The sequence below is a fragment of the Megalobrama amblycephala genome, linkage group LG8 (assembly GCF_018812025.1).
Source record: "Megalobrama amblycephala isolate DHTTF-2021 linkage group LG8, ASM1881202v1, whole genome shotgun sequence".
Lineage (NCBI taxonomy): Eukaryota > Metazoa > Chordata > Actinopteri > Cypriniformes > Xenocyprididae > Megalobrama > Megalobrama amblycephala.
The window spans coordinates 10,154,213-10,166,763 of NC_063051.1; the positions used below are offsets into that span (position 1 = coordinate 10,154,213).

Sequence of the window (12,551 nt, forward strand, 5' to 3'; positions counted from 1 at the left end):
ACTTTGAGGATCATTGATAAAAGAGTGAATGTTTTGGTGAAGTACCTTCATTTTTCTTGTTCATCTCTTCAAGGATAAACGTCTGTTGTTCCCTCAGTTGCGTCTCTAAAGCTCTGATGTTTGCTTTCTGCTGTTTGCGGTCAGTTTGCGGTCAGTTCTCTGTTCTTTTCTTTCTGCTCTGTAACGGTGGCGGTCAGTTCTCTCAGTGCTGCATGGATGTCAGGGATGCCCAGATCACAGTATTGTTGTCTGTCAGTTGAAGCTTCAGCTCTCAAAGTGTCTGTTTGAGGTGGATTCTGTCTTCCGTCCTCAGAGCTGATCTGTTGACTGATCTCATTCTCATTGAGTCCTCCATCTACCTGCTGCTGGACGACAAACACAAAGGTTTCCAACAGCAGCAGTATACATACTAAAGCCTTCATTCTTCACTGATGTTTGTTTCCAGCTCTTGCTCTGTCATCCTCACAGCCTCTCATGTTCCTTTTATAGTGTCCTGATTTACTGTTTTTTGTACTTGTTTTATATTGCTTCAGATTAACAATTAACTTGAATTACTTATTTATCAGAATCAAAGGCTCAGTAGATGTTTATCTCATTTTACAACATTTGTGACACTGTCACAGAAAAAAACTTTTACTCATCTCTCTCTCTCTCTCTCTCTCTCTCTTTAAGTTTATATAGCTCAGTGGTTGGCAACCTTATAGCACGCGAAGGAAAATTCACAGAATCTCTGTTCATATGAATGGATTGTCAGATCTGTGCAGGTTAAAATCTCACACTAATAGGATTTATTGGATCTAATTTAAAACAGGCTGTGTGACTATGAGGAATAATTACATCAAAATGTACATCCATGTGCAAGTTTGAGTGACTTTATTTAAATTAAATACATTAGCTATTGTCACATGTCAGTGATCATCCTGATCTCTGATATATTTCTGACCTCTGTTATAGATGGTCACTCCATTCTCTGGTATCCATGTGAATATCTTACAAAAGTTACCAGGTTTACCAGCTTTATGTTATGAAAAGAAAAAAGTTAAGATTTGGTGTTAATTTACACAGAAAAAATTAGTAAGTGTTTATGTTTACATTTATAATGTTGAAGCCTTGTGTTTATACTAATGAAACTAATGTTGCTGATGGAGTTTACTAATGTTTACTTGTGTTGAATCCACAAAATTCCTTTAAATTTTCCACATGCAACAAAAAAATTTCCACATGCAACAACATTCTGTGTCAACAGATGTAGAACTGTAAATAAAAAAAGTAATTTGAGGACAAAATCAGTTACATTCTTTCCTTGCTAGGCCGTATCCAGATCAGATGAGAACCTGTGTCTGGACCTGACTACAACGTAGCCCAGGAGACAATGGGCCTACAGATCCAGTCCTGGCTGCATCTATAATTCAGATTTTTAATCTCCGTATCCGCTTACATATATTTATATATAATCTATTTTTTCTCTATAATACAAATGTATAATTCAGATTTTGATCTCCGTATCCATTTACATATATTATATATATCTTCCAAGGGGTTTTTTCCCTCCTAGGACTTTTTTCCCAGTGTTAACACGCTGGGTTTTTCTCCTAGGGGGTTTTTTCCACCCCTGGGAGTCAGCCGACATTGGCTTAATGTAGCACCATCTTGTATATGTTATATATTACCACGCTTGCTTGTACAGCTTATTTTTAACCACTTCTCTTTTTTTTTTTTTTTTTCTGTGCTTCTAATATGTGAAGCTGCTTTGAAACAATTACCAATTGTAAAAAGCGCTATATAAAAAAATAAATTTGACTTGACTTGCTGTTACTATATAATTATATATAAAATATCCTGAAGGTAACAGACATTGGGCCCTATCTTGCACCCAGCGCAATTGACTTTGTACACCGACGCATGTGTCATTCCTATTTTGCACCCGCGCAAAGCGCGCTTTTCCCTCCACAGAAGCACGTCACTAAACTAGTGAATGAACTTGCGCTCCCTGGGCGGTTCAGCGCAAAAAAGGAGGTGTGTTCCGGCGCAAACAATCCCTGGTGCTATTTTGCCGTTCCATTAAACAATTGCGCCACTGACCAGAAAAAACCTAGTCTAAAGTCAGTGGCGCGTTGCGCGTTGTTCATTATGCTATTTTAAGGGCGCATGCTTGACCATAATGTATAGCGTGCACAACGCGCATACACTTTGCTCATGTAATCTACACAGATGCAGCAGTTATTTTTGCAAATCATAAATTGTTACACTAAAAAAATATTAACACATGAGATGACGGAAATCATTGTGGTGTGCCACGAAGATGTGAAAAAATAGGCATAAATCTAGCTATGCCTATGTGGCTATTTCCTCCCACGCCTGTTTAACCGACGCTATTTTGGGTGGGTTTCTCCCATCCCCATACAACACAACTTCTCTGTCTTTCACTGCTCTTACAAGAACATCAGTCTCCTCGGCTGTGAACCGCTCCTGGCGTGCGCCTGGTAAATACGCCATAATAACAGCAATCCATAATGGAACTTGCGCACCTGCTTTTAAAGGGAATGTTGGATGACGCTCTGATTGGTTTATTTCACGTTACGCCCAAACCACACCTATGAATAATGAAGCTACTTCAGACCAACCCATTTTAGATTTGCGCCGGGCGCAAGAGCCATTTATCCCGCCGGGAAAATAGCAACAGCGCCGAGACCCGCCCACAAAGTTACTTGAGCTTCGCGCTTTGACACTTGCGTTTCAGATCGTTAAAATAGGGCCCAATATGTGTAAAACTCACAATTATTCAACACATAAAAACATTAAATGTAATTATTAACCTTATTTACAATTTTTCCTGTACAAGAATGCACAAAGTTTACAATAACTTGTTTTACAGTACCATAAAAAGAGTTGTTCTTTTGTAGTGTGTGCTTTGATCTTAACACCTTATCTTATTATTCATTATTCTCAGGTTAGGTAAAGTAAGGTGAGTCTAGCCTAAGTTATAAGTATTTTAAATTACTTACAATTTGATCAGAAGACTTCTCTGTGGTGTTCTTATTCAAAGTCTTAAAACACTATAAATCAAAGCCTCAGTAGCGTCATGCTTTAGCAGAGTGTGGTGTATACAGGAACACGATGAAAGAGATTAAGATTAACAGGCTTTATTACATAAGACAAATGTCGTCAGTTCATGCTTTACCGTGAACCGACAACAGAATAAACATAACGGGATATTTATACACAGGGTAAATGAGGAACTAAATCATGTACATCTGAATGTGATGAATAACAAATGAGTTGCCATAGAAACAGACATGAACAAATACAGATATGACTGAACTAAATGTACTCGGTTACTAATGTAACCTTGGTTCCCTTAGATACAGAATGAGTACTGCGTCCTGAAGCCGTTAGGCTAAGACGCATTGGGAAAATAAAAATTTGTCTGATTTCTGAAGCCTTTTTCAATCTCGCAGTGAAACTGCACAGCCATTGGTTCGTGGCGTTGAATAAAACTTAGGCAGACTGATTTAATTCGACTGAAGCAACGACATGAGGCGTCCTGAGAATAACACTGCAAAGTATGCAGTACTTTCCCTTTCAATATTACACTCATACTGCATCGTTAAGCCGTTAGGCTAAGACGTATTGGGGACAATACAATGATGGGATGGCTGAGTATTCGCCCAGAGCACTAAAAAGCCTTGTAACGAATACGTTAGGACAAAAATGACCTGGACCGAGGTGGGGACGGAAGAGGTTACAATAGTCAATACAATACAATAGAGTAAACTCCTGATCATCCTGAGAGGGAGGAAGTGCAGAGAGAATGACAACCTGCGCCCTGAATGGAGTGGAGAGAACCTTAGGGACATATCTGTGTCTTGGTTTCAGGACGACTTTGTAGTCGTTAGGTCCGAACTCAAGACAAGAGGGGCTCACAGAGAGCGCCTGTAAATCTCCCACTCGCTTAACTGATGCTAAGGCCAATAGCAGAGCGGTTTTTAGTGACAAGGGGTCCTTTGAGACCTCTAAGAACCTTGGAAAGGTCCCAGGTAGGGATCGTAAAGGGGCGAGGAGGTTTCAGCCTCCTGGACCCCTTTCAGGAAACGAACAACAAGATTGTTCTTACCCACAGACTGCCCTGCTATAGGAGCATAAGAGGCTGCTATAGCTGCGACATAAACCTTAAGGGTAGAGGGAGTATGGCCTCTATCCATTAAGTCTTGACGGAAGGACAATATCTGGCTTGCAGACTTGCAGGCTCCCATCAAGAGGCCACACATGTAGAGCCCACAGATCGGGTCTGGGATGCCATATTGTTCCGAGGAGGTCCCGTCTGAAGAGAATGGGCCACGGCTCCACTGACGACAGCTGAGACAGGTCCAAGAACCATGGCTGGTTCTTCCACAGAGGGGCCACTAGGAGGACCATGTGAGCACCCTCCCTGACTCGTCTGATGACCTGAGGGATCAGAGTGATCAGCGAAAAAGCGTAGAGGAGAAGACTGGGCCAGAGCATCTCTGTTCTTTGAGAAATAGGTTGGGCAATGATAGTTGAGAATAGAGAGAAGGAGTTCTGAGAATGTTACAGAACCTTGTTGGACCAAAGGTGGACTGGTCAAAGATCACTAGTTGTGTACAGAAGAAGGATGAAACTGTAAGCGAGTACACTGAAAGATTCTGTCAGTCAGCTGCAGCATACAGTGGAATAGTTGACACTCCAGAGAAGGTGTTGGAGGATAATGGACCACTGGTCTGCATGTGGTTTGATGGGCTTTCATCAGAATACAGAAATGCATTGCCTTTCTTAGACCTCACATGGTCCAATGGAACCCTGCAGAACAACTTGGATAGGTTAGCTATTTGGGAAAGAGACTCCGATGTCAAGACAAGAGTAAAGATTGCAGCAGCATCCTTTAAGGTCAACACAGAGAATCGACAGAAACGTAAATGTCCTAAGAGAGAGGGCAGTTGTCATTACTGTGGTAAACCTGGACATTGGATGAAAGAGTGTAGGAAAAACAAAAAGACATTAAAAGAAATGAACAGCTTTACTCAGCTCCTAATCAGTCTACTTGCTACATTGAAACTGCCCCTCCCCTCTTCTCCAAACTCTTGGAGCAGCAGCTTGCTGACATGCTAACCATTTGGGCTGTGAGTGCTTAATTTCCCCAGTAATCTACAAGAAAACTGAAAGACTCATTCTGAACAAAAGTTGACTATCACTTCCACCATTTGGGGACACAGGTTAAGTACACTCACAGCCTTAAATGTTATGCTACAACACACTCCATTCACTTATCCATCCTCTATGGGTTATGAAATCTGCTATGACTGATGTTTCAATGGAAGATGGAGATGTAGCACCTTAAAGTTTGCAAATTAACTACAGGGAGAGAATAGGACACACAGACCAGTGAGGAGCCCGGGAAAGAACCGAATGCAACAGGCATCGGGGGCCAATCCTGCGGTGAAGACTTCCTCATAGGCCTTCCCCCACCTATTAGTCCATCCTTACCTCACTGTTCTATAGGTGTCAAATTGACTTATAGTGGGTTTGTTCTTCTTTTTCTTAACCTAGTCTATGATCACTAGAAGTTTATGATGATCAGAGTTAGACAGAAAAACTATACGATCATCAGAGGTCTAACGTACTAAAGTCTATGCATGAATACTGCTGGTCTGCTATTTCTTTGTTTTCTTGTGTTGCAGGTATGTGTATATGCCATGATGTCTCATAAGCAGCACCTGGTGTAAAGCATCACCTCAGATATCCATGAACAACCTTCATGATGACGGAGTCATCTGAGCAACTCGGAGTTGCACAACGACAAAGAATCATCTTGGGACAAACATGGAAATGGACTCTAGAGGGAACAGACTCCACAGATATTCAGGCGCCATGGACTTTTAGGACTTCCACACTTAAGCTACATGGTTTTCTGTGTCATCATGTAGTATATACAACATGTTACCACCCTGCGTTGTATATGTGTGTCAACAGTGTAGGAACTGTGGACGAACCAGACAATTGAATCATTCATATGATTCTTTAAACATAATCCTAATTCAGAATCAAGTTGCGGCTCCAGCTCGTCTGCAGAGTACATCAAGGCTGATTAATTTTATGACACCCCCATGCTTCCTGATAGCAGGATAAGTGACAGACCAAATGGTCACCCATGAAGATAAAGTCTCTTTTTTATCACCAAATCAAAGGAACAGAGAAAACAATGCAGGCCCCATTTGTTCCCATTTGGTCACAGAAAACACAACAGAGACTGTTATAAAACTAAAACTGCATCAAAATTGTTCCAAACAAATTTAAATGGACTTAGCAAACATCTTTTAACTACATTTTACATTGTGTGTTCACAAATAGTTATGCTTCAAAACACCCAGCAATTCATGTAAATGTGTTAATTCTTGTACTGAATGAATGAAAGTATGCTTTATTGTGTCTCTTTCCCCCTTTCCTATATCCTGACTTGAATGAAATCTGTTTAAAATGTATTGTATTCTATTTAATAGAAATTATGTTAAAATGACACTCTCTGCTGAAGCAGAAACGGGATATAACACCCATTTTTTATTGGGGGCAGAGGAAAGCCCTTTTGAAACAGGACAATATCTGATTGGCCAAGCCCCGCTGAGGTGTGAAAACAACTAAGCTTAAAGAGTCAAACTGCAAGAGAAGATAAGAAGTTTTTGTTTTTTTGGCAGATATAGTTTTGTTGTTGTCGTAAGCAGAACCCCGGAGTAACAAAAAGGAACAGACAAGCCGCTCATTCAAGCCATTCAAGTTTCACTCACTTTTCTTTTCTTTTCTTAATTTTCTTTTCCGTTGAAAGTCTCGTGTTCTAAGTATTACCGCAAAGTTCAATCAACGACTTTTGCCGTTTCAACTCCAGTGACAAAGAGACTTTTCTTTCATTGTTTCACACGGACCCTGGACGAAGCCCTTCTCTGCACGACGAGGGAAATTCACATAAGTCAACAAGCAAGTACCTCCAGATGAAAAACTGAACTGGTGCATTTAATGATTCATGGTTCGTTCGGGTCTTTGAAAGGCATTGATAGGAATTCTGTTAATCATATCACTCTCTCTCTCTCTTAAAACTCTTTCTCATTTCCTTCTCACTGCAATGCGAATGAATGTGTGTATGTGCGTGTGTTTGTCTTAGATTCAGGGTTTGTACGGTCATGAAAAACCTGGAAAAGTCATGGAATTTTTAAAATGGCTATTTCCAGGCCTGGAAAAGTTTTGGAAAAATTAATTAACCCACAAAGTTTTGGAAAAGTCATGGAAATTTGTTTCACAATCTCCGTATATAGTTGATAATATTAGTTAAATTACAATAGTTAACGTTCGCACTATCCGTCACGTGACGTTCTCTGCGTGGGGTAACGCAGTTTTCAGCTAATAGTATTGTGTAGCAATGCCAGGGAAATGCAGATTTAAAAATGTATGGCTTCATGATGAAAAGTATGCAGCTGCGTGCTCGACTGCTTCCAACCCAATCGCTGGCTTTTTCACCCGTGCGACTGACGTGACACCCGCTCCCAGCTGCGGTGCTTCCCTCTCATCCACTGTAAAACAAGGGACCATTTTGAGTGCTGTATCCAGAAACGAAACCCTAACTGCAGAGGTACTGTGCAGGAACTTGGGTAAAGTTGGTTTTATATTCGCACATTCGGACTTATGATAAATTCAGAGTTTCCAATAAATGTGCAATAAATTAATGTTTGTGAATTTTAAGCAGAGACATGATATTGACAACCAACGATTGTCAACTTACAACATTTTTCACAGTCGATCAAAATAGGCAAGTATTGTTTTAATGGCATATTTACTTGTGAATGTCCAATGTAGTGAAGGCTATTAAATACAGATGTCCGAATGTGCGAATATAAAACCAACTTTACCCAAGTTGTGCAGGACAGTGTTGCTGGACACTTTTATTTATTTTTTAGTTTAACATTGTTGCCAGAGATGGGCATAAATACATGGAAATGTATTTAAAATACAAATACAAAATACTGTGTGGAAAAATGTATTTAAATACAAATACAAAATACTGTGTGGGAAAATGTATTTAAATACAAATACAGTATTTTGTATTTTGAAAATACACAAAATACATGTGAAATTGAAGATTCAGTGCAGGTATCCCTATTAGGCTGAAATCTATCTGGGCCTATTCTGAATGCCAAAAAGCATTTAGATGTGTGCAATTACTTAGAAACTTTCGTTTTAATTTTATATACCTCTTCCCTTCCCCTGCCCTGTAGGAAATAAAAAACTACAAAAAAAAACCCCAAAAAATAATTTTTAACTTTTATTATGTTTTATCACCATCATTAAAAGCCAATGTGACAATGTGTAATTTGTTAAGCTAATTATAAATAGTCACAGTGAATTAAGAAACTACATAGGCCTACTGACTTTTAATTCCTTACCTCATTTCTGCACTCTCTGTCATTCTCTCTCTGTCATTTTCTCTCTCTCTCTCTTCTTAAGTGCTTGCTTCCTTGCTGGTAATTACAAATAAACTTATGCAGTGCAAAATAGCAGCCATTTATATACTTACTTCTGACAAGGTTACAATGTAGTCTATTACTTATGGTGAACACTATTAAAAAACTGTAAAACTGTGGGAACCTTTTCTGCTTTATAGCAAAGAATAGGGATGGGTGATATGACCAAAATCTTAATTTTACTTCACAGTAACAATATATGGCATGGTTTCACAATTATCAATATCAGTTTTGATACCACAGCAAAAACTGAATTTCAAACTCTTTTGATGCTTTTTTTATGCAAGTAGTATAGTAACTTTTATATTTAATGTAAAGTTTATTTGTTTCTATATACATAATTAGAAAATATAAAGTTTATCTAAAATAAAAAAAAATTCAATTAGAAATCATTTGGCACTTTTTTTGGTGAACAATAAAACTAAAAGTGTAGTGTATCTTTCATCATTGTCATCACAAATGCACACAATCACTACACTAAACTGATGGAGACAGACAATGATTAACCTAATTATTTCGTCTCTACATAAACATTTGCATAGATGGGTAAACACAATCACAATTTGGAAATGTGTCCAGTTACATTTTCATAAAGCACCATGTTTGTAAATTTAAAATGATTACATTTACAAAATGAGCCTGCATAGCAGAAATAATGAATAAAGTAATGGTCGGTGTTTAATACAATCGTTAATTGAAATAAAATAATTAATGAATTAAAAAACATATATAACACAGTATTGTTCAATTAATACATATGTTATCATATTAATATGTTTTGTTCTAATGTCTCAAGTCACAATTTCAAGTTTATTGGGTTTAACTTGATTATTTGAAAAACTTTTTCACATGTGTCGTCAAAATGACCTACAACCTAATCAGTTTACATGTGAAGAAATCCATTTATTCACAAACTTCTCACGAGACGAGTGTTTGACATGGTATAAGAGGTGTTTGACAAATTATTCGGCAAACTACTTCCTCTCATTGCTGCTTTTTGGTGGTTTGGAGAACAATTACCCAGAGTCGCCCTCTGTCGTTTTTCACAGAATTATACAATGGAGAGCACGTCAAGCATAAAAGCCTAACTGTGTGTTCACACCGCCGGCGGCGAGAGCGGCGCGGCGCGTCTTGGACGGTGAGAGCGTCGAGGAGAGTTGAAATCAGGTTAACTTTATGGTAATGAGCTATGACGCTGTTCGGAGGCAACCAATTGGAATGTAGAGGTCCTCGCTTGAGAGGCTTCCGATTGGTTGACGCGACTTGTCATTTACTTTGACCCTCCCGTCGGCGGCGGTTTGAACGAACAGTACAGCGTTGTTGGCAGGGCGGCCAAGGCGATTGTTGACGCTCTCACCGGCAGCGATGTGAACGCACGGTAATAGGTTTACTGAGGAGCACGCGCAGTAAGCAGGTAACAGGTTCATGGCGTAGAGCCATGCGAATTGCGAAAGTATAAACAAGGCTTCAACTGCACAAAGCTAAAGAGAAAGCGGAAAGTCCTATCTAAACATTGTAATGTTTATGTGTACGAAGCCATGCTTGCTGATATTGTGGTCTATAACTCCTCCCCGAACTCACGTGAACGAGCAGCGATTTGCCTGTGATTTCAGGCATTTGTCTGCGATTTCTCAAAACCTCTCGGCGAGCCAAAATCGGGGCTAAAATCGTGCAGTCTGAACTCGGCTTAACATGCAGTAACGTTAAAGGGATAGTTCACCCAAAAATGAAATTTTGATGTTTATCTGCTTGCCCCCAGCGCATCCAAGATGTAGGTGACTTTTTTCTTCAGTAAAACACAAATGAGGATTTTTTTTTTTGAGACAGTCAACCTCTTTATCAGGGTGTTGTTTTCATGCATCAACTAGTTCAGACCAGGTTCAGACCAGACAAATGAGGACCAGACAAAAATCCAAATGAGGATTTTTAACTCCAACCGCTGCTGTCTGTCAGCCAAATAATGGGAGTAGATGGGGACTTCGGCTAAAAGAGTAAAAATACTGTTCGGTTTCTCACACAAACCGATTCTTTCGTGTCTTAGGACATCAATGTGTCGTCACGAGCCGCAGGTTTTAATTTGGATTTGTCTAAGCAAGCTTTATTTACTCTTTTAGCCGAAGTCCCCATCTACTCCCATCATTTGGCTGACAGACAGCAGCGGTTGGAGTTAAAAATCCTCATTTGGATTTTTGTCTGGTCCTCATTTGTCTGGTCTGAACCTGGTCTGAACTAGTTGATGCATGAAAACAACACCCTGATAAAGAGGTTGACTGTCTCAAAGTATTTTGAGTATTTTGAAAATACAAAAATACTCATCTTAAATGTTTTTAAATACAAATTACATTTGATTTTTTCCAAAGGCTTTAAAATACAAAATAGTATTTTGTATTTCAAATACGTATTTTAAATACATGTATCTGAAATACTGCCCATCCCTGATTGTTGCTTCCCCTTGATTTATGTTAATTTTCTCCCATGGATTACGTTAATCCATTTCTAAGCGGTTCTCAGGGTTTTATGTAGCCTATTATGTTATGAAACTTTGTTGGGGCCGTTAACACAGAACGCGTTTTTCTATTCCAATGCGCTACTTTCCTATTGTTTTTCTATGTAAACGCGCTTGACGGATGTGCATGCGTCTTTTGCAGCGCCTCTCACATGAGCGCCGCGTTTTTAAGACGCCGTGTCAAGTTAAAAGAATTTCAACTTTTACACGCAGCTGTTCATCAATGTCAGTTCCAAAACAGTGGACCAATCAGAAGAATTTGGAGGCGGGGCAAGCGTTGCGAGTTGGCATGACAACTGTTTTATATAATGGCAACATGGAGGAGGCGCTCATTATTATCTTATTTTCTTTTTTTCCATGTCAAAACTTGTATCTGTAAATTCTGCAGTTTGCCTTTTTCTATTATTTCCGTTATTGTCGTTATTGCATCACGTCTCAAAGGCGCGTCTCGAGAATCTCGCGTTCTATGCTGCGCTTTTTTTAAAAACATTCCTGAGCGCTGCGTCTCACGTTTTTAGACGCAAAGACGCGTTCGGTGTGCAAGCGTTATTTAAATAAATATTTCATATTCTACTGTACACTACAAAGCTTGTCATTTATTTTAGTAAAAATATGCTGGGTGTAACATGGATTTTCTTCTTATTTAACATGTATACATAGACATTTCATGAAACATTAGGTTATGAAATTTTACTTAAAGTCATGGAAAAGTCATGGAATTTTATTGGTAAAAATGTGTACGAACCCTGTAGATTAGTTTGTGTTAGAATAAATAAAATCTCTTGTAGATTTTAAAAGAAAGTGTCTCGTATTATGTGCTTCTATGATTTAATGTCTTAAACTGTCGATTTAAGTTACCCGCTCTAATCAGAAGAGCTTACGGCTCGAGCAAATGAACGCTGGACGGATCAGTTGCTTGGTCGTAAACTTACAACTCTTTATAATTCCCTGATAAATCATTTAATTTGAGCTAATTTTACTTCCTAGGGTGTGTTAGCCCTATGACAGTATACTCAAGTTAAAGAACAACACTTATGTAAATGTTGGACACCACACAGAATAAGATGTATGTGCCTGTAACTGTTACAAGTTGCATGAATGGAAGATGAGACTTATGTTAACAAACATAGGTTACAGAAGAGATTTAAGAAGGAATTTTAAATTTGTATTATGTGAGAGTTATTAGAACTCTCAAAGGGGGAACTGTGGGATTACAAATTTAATAATCTGTTTAAGATCTGTTGATCCTACATCCTGACATCACCTCACATTTATTACTAAGGTGAAGTACAGCTCTGGAAAAAATTAAGAGACCACTTTAACATTGATTTCTGAACTTGGAGTGGTCTCTTAATTTTTTTCCAGAGCTGTATATTGTATTTAACATTTTTAAATAAGCAGATCAAGGCAGGAAGCCCAGATGTCTGTGAAATTAACCTTTTGTCTTCCTGATCATTTGGCATGACAAGCTCAAGTTACAGCTGTGCTTTTGTCTCTATGATAATGTAAAGGTATGGGTGATA

The 12,551-nt window shown here is 38.8% G+C and overlaps 1 protein-coding gene across 2 annotated transcripts in view; it reads right to left on the minus strand.

The window, feature by feature from the left end:
* Positions 1–12,551, minus strand: part of cacna2d2a (calcium channel, voltage-dependent, alpha 2/delta subunit 2a) — a 383,618-nt gene that overhangs the window by 156,316 nt on the left and 214,751 nt on the right. The window lies entirely within an intron of this gene.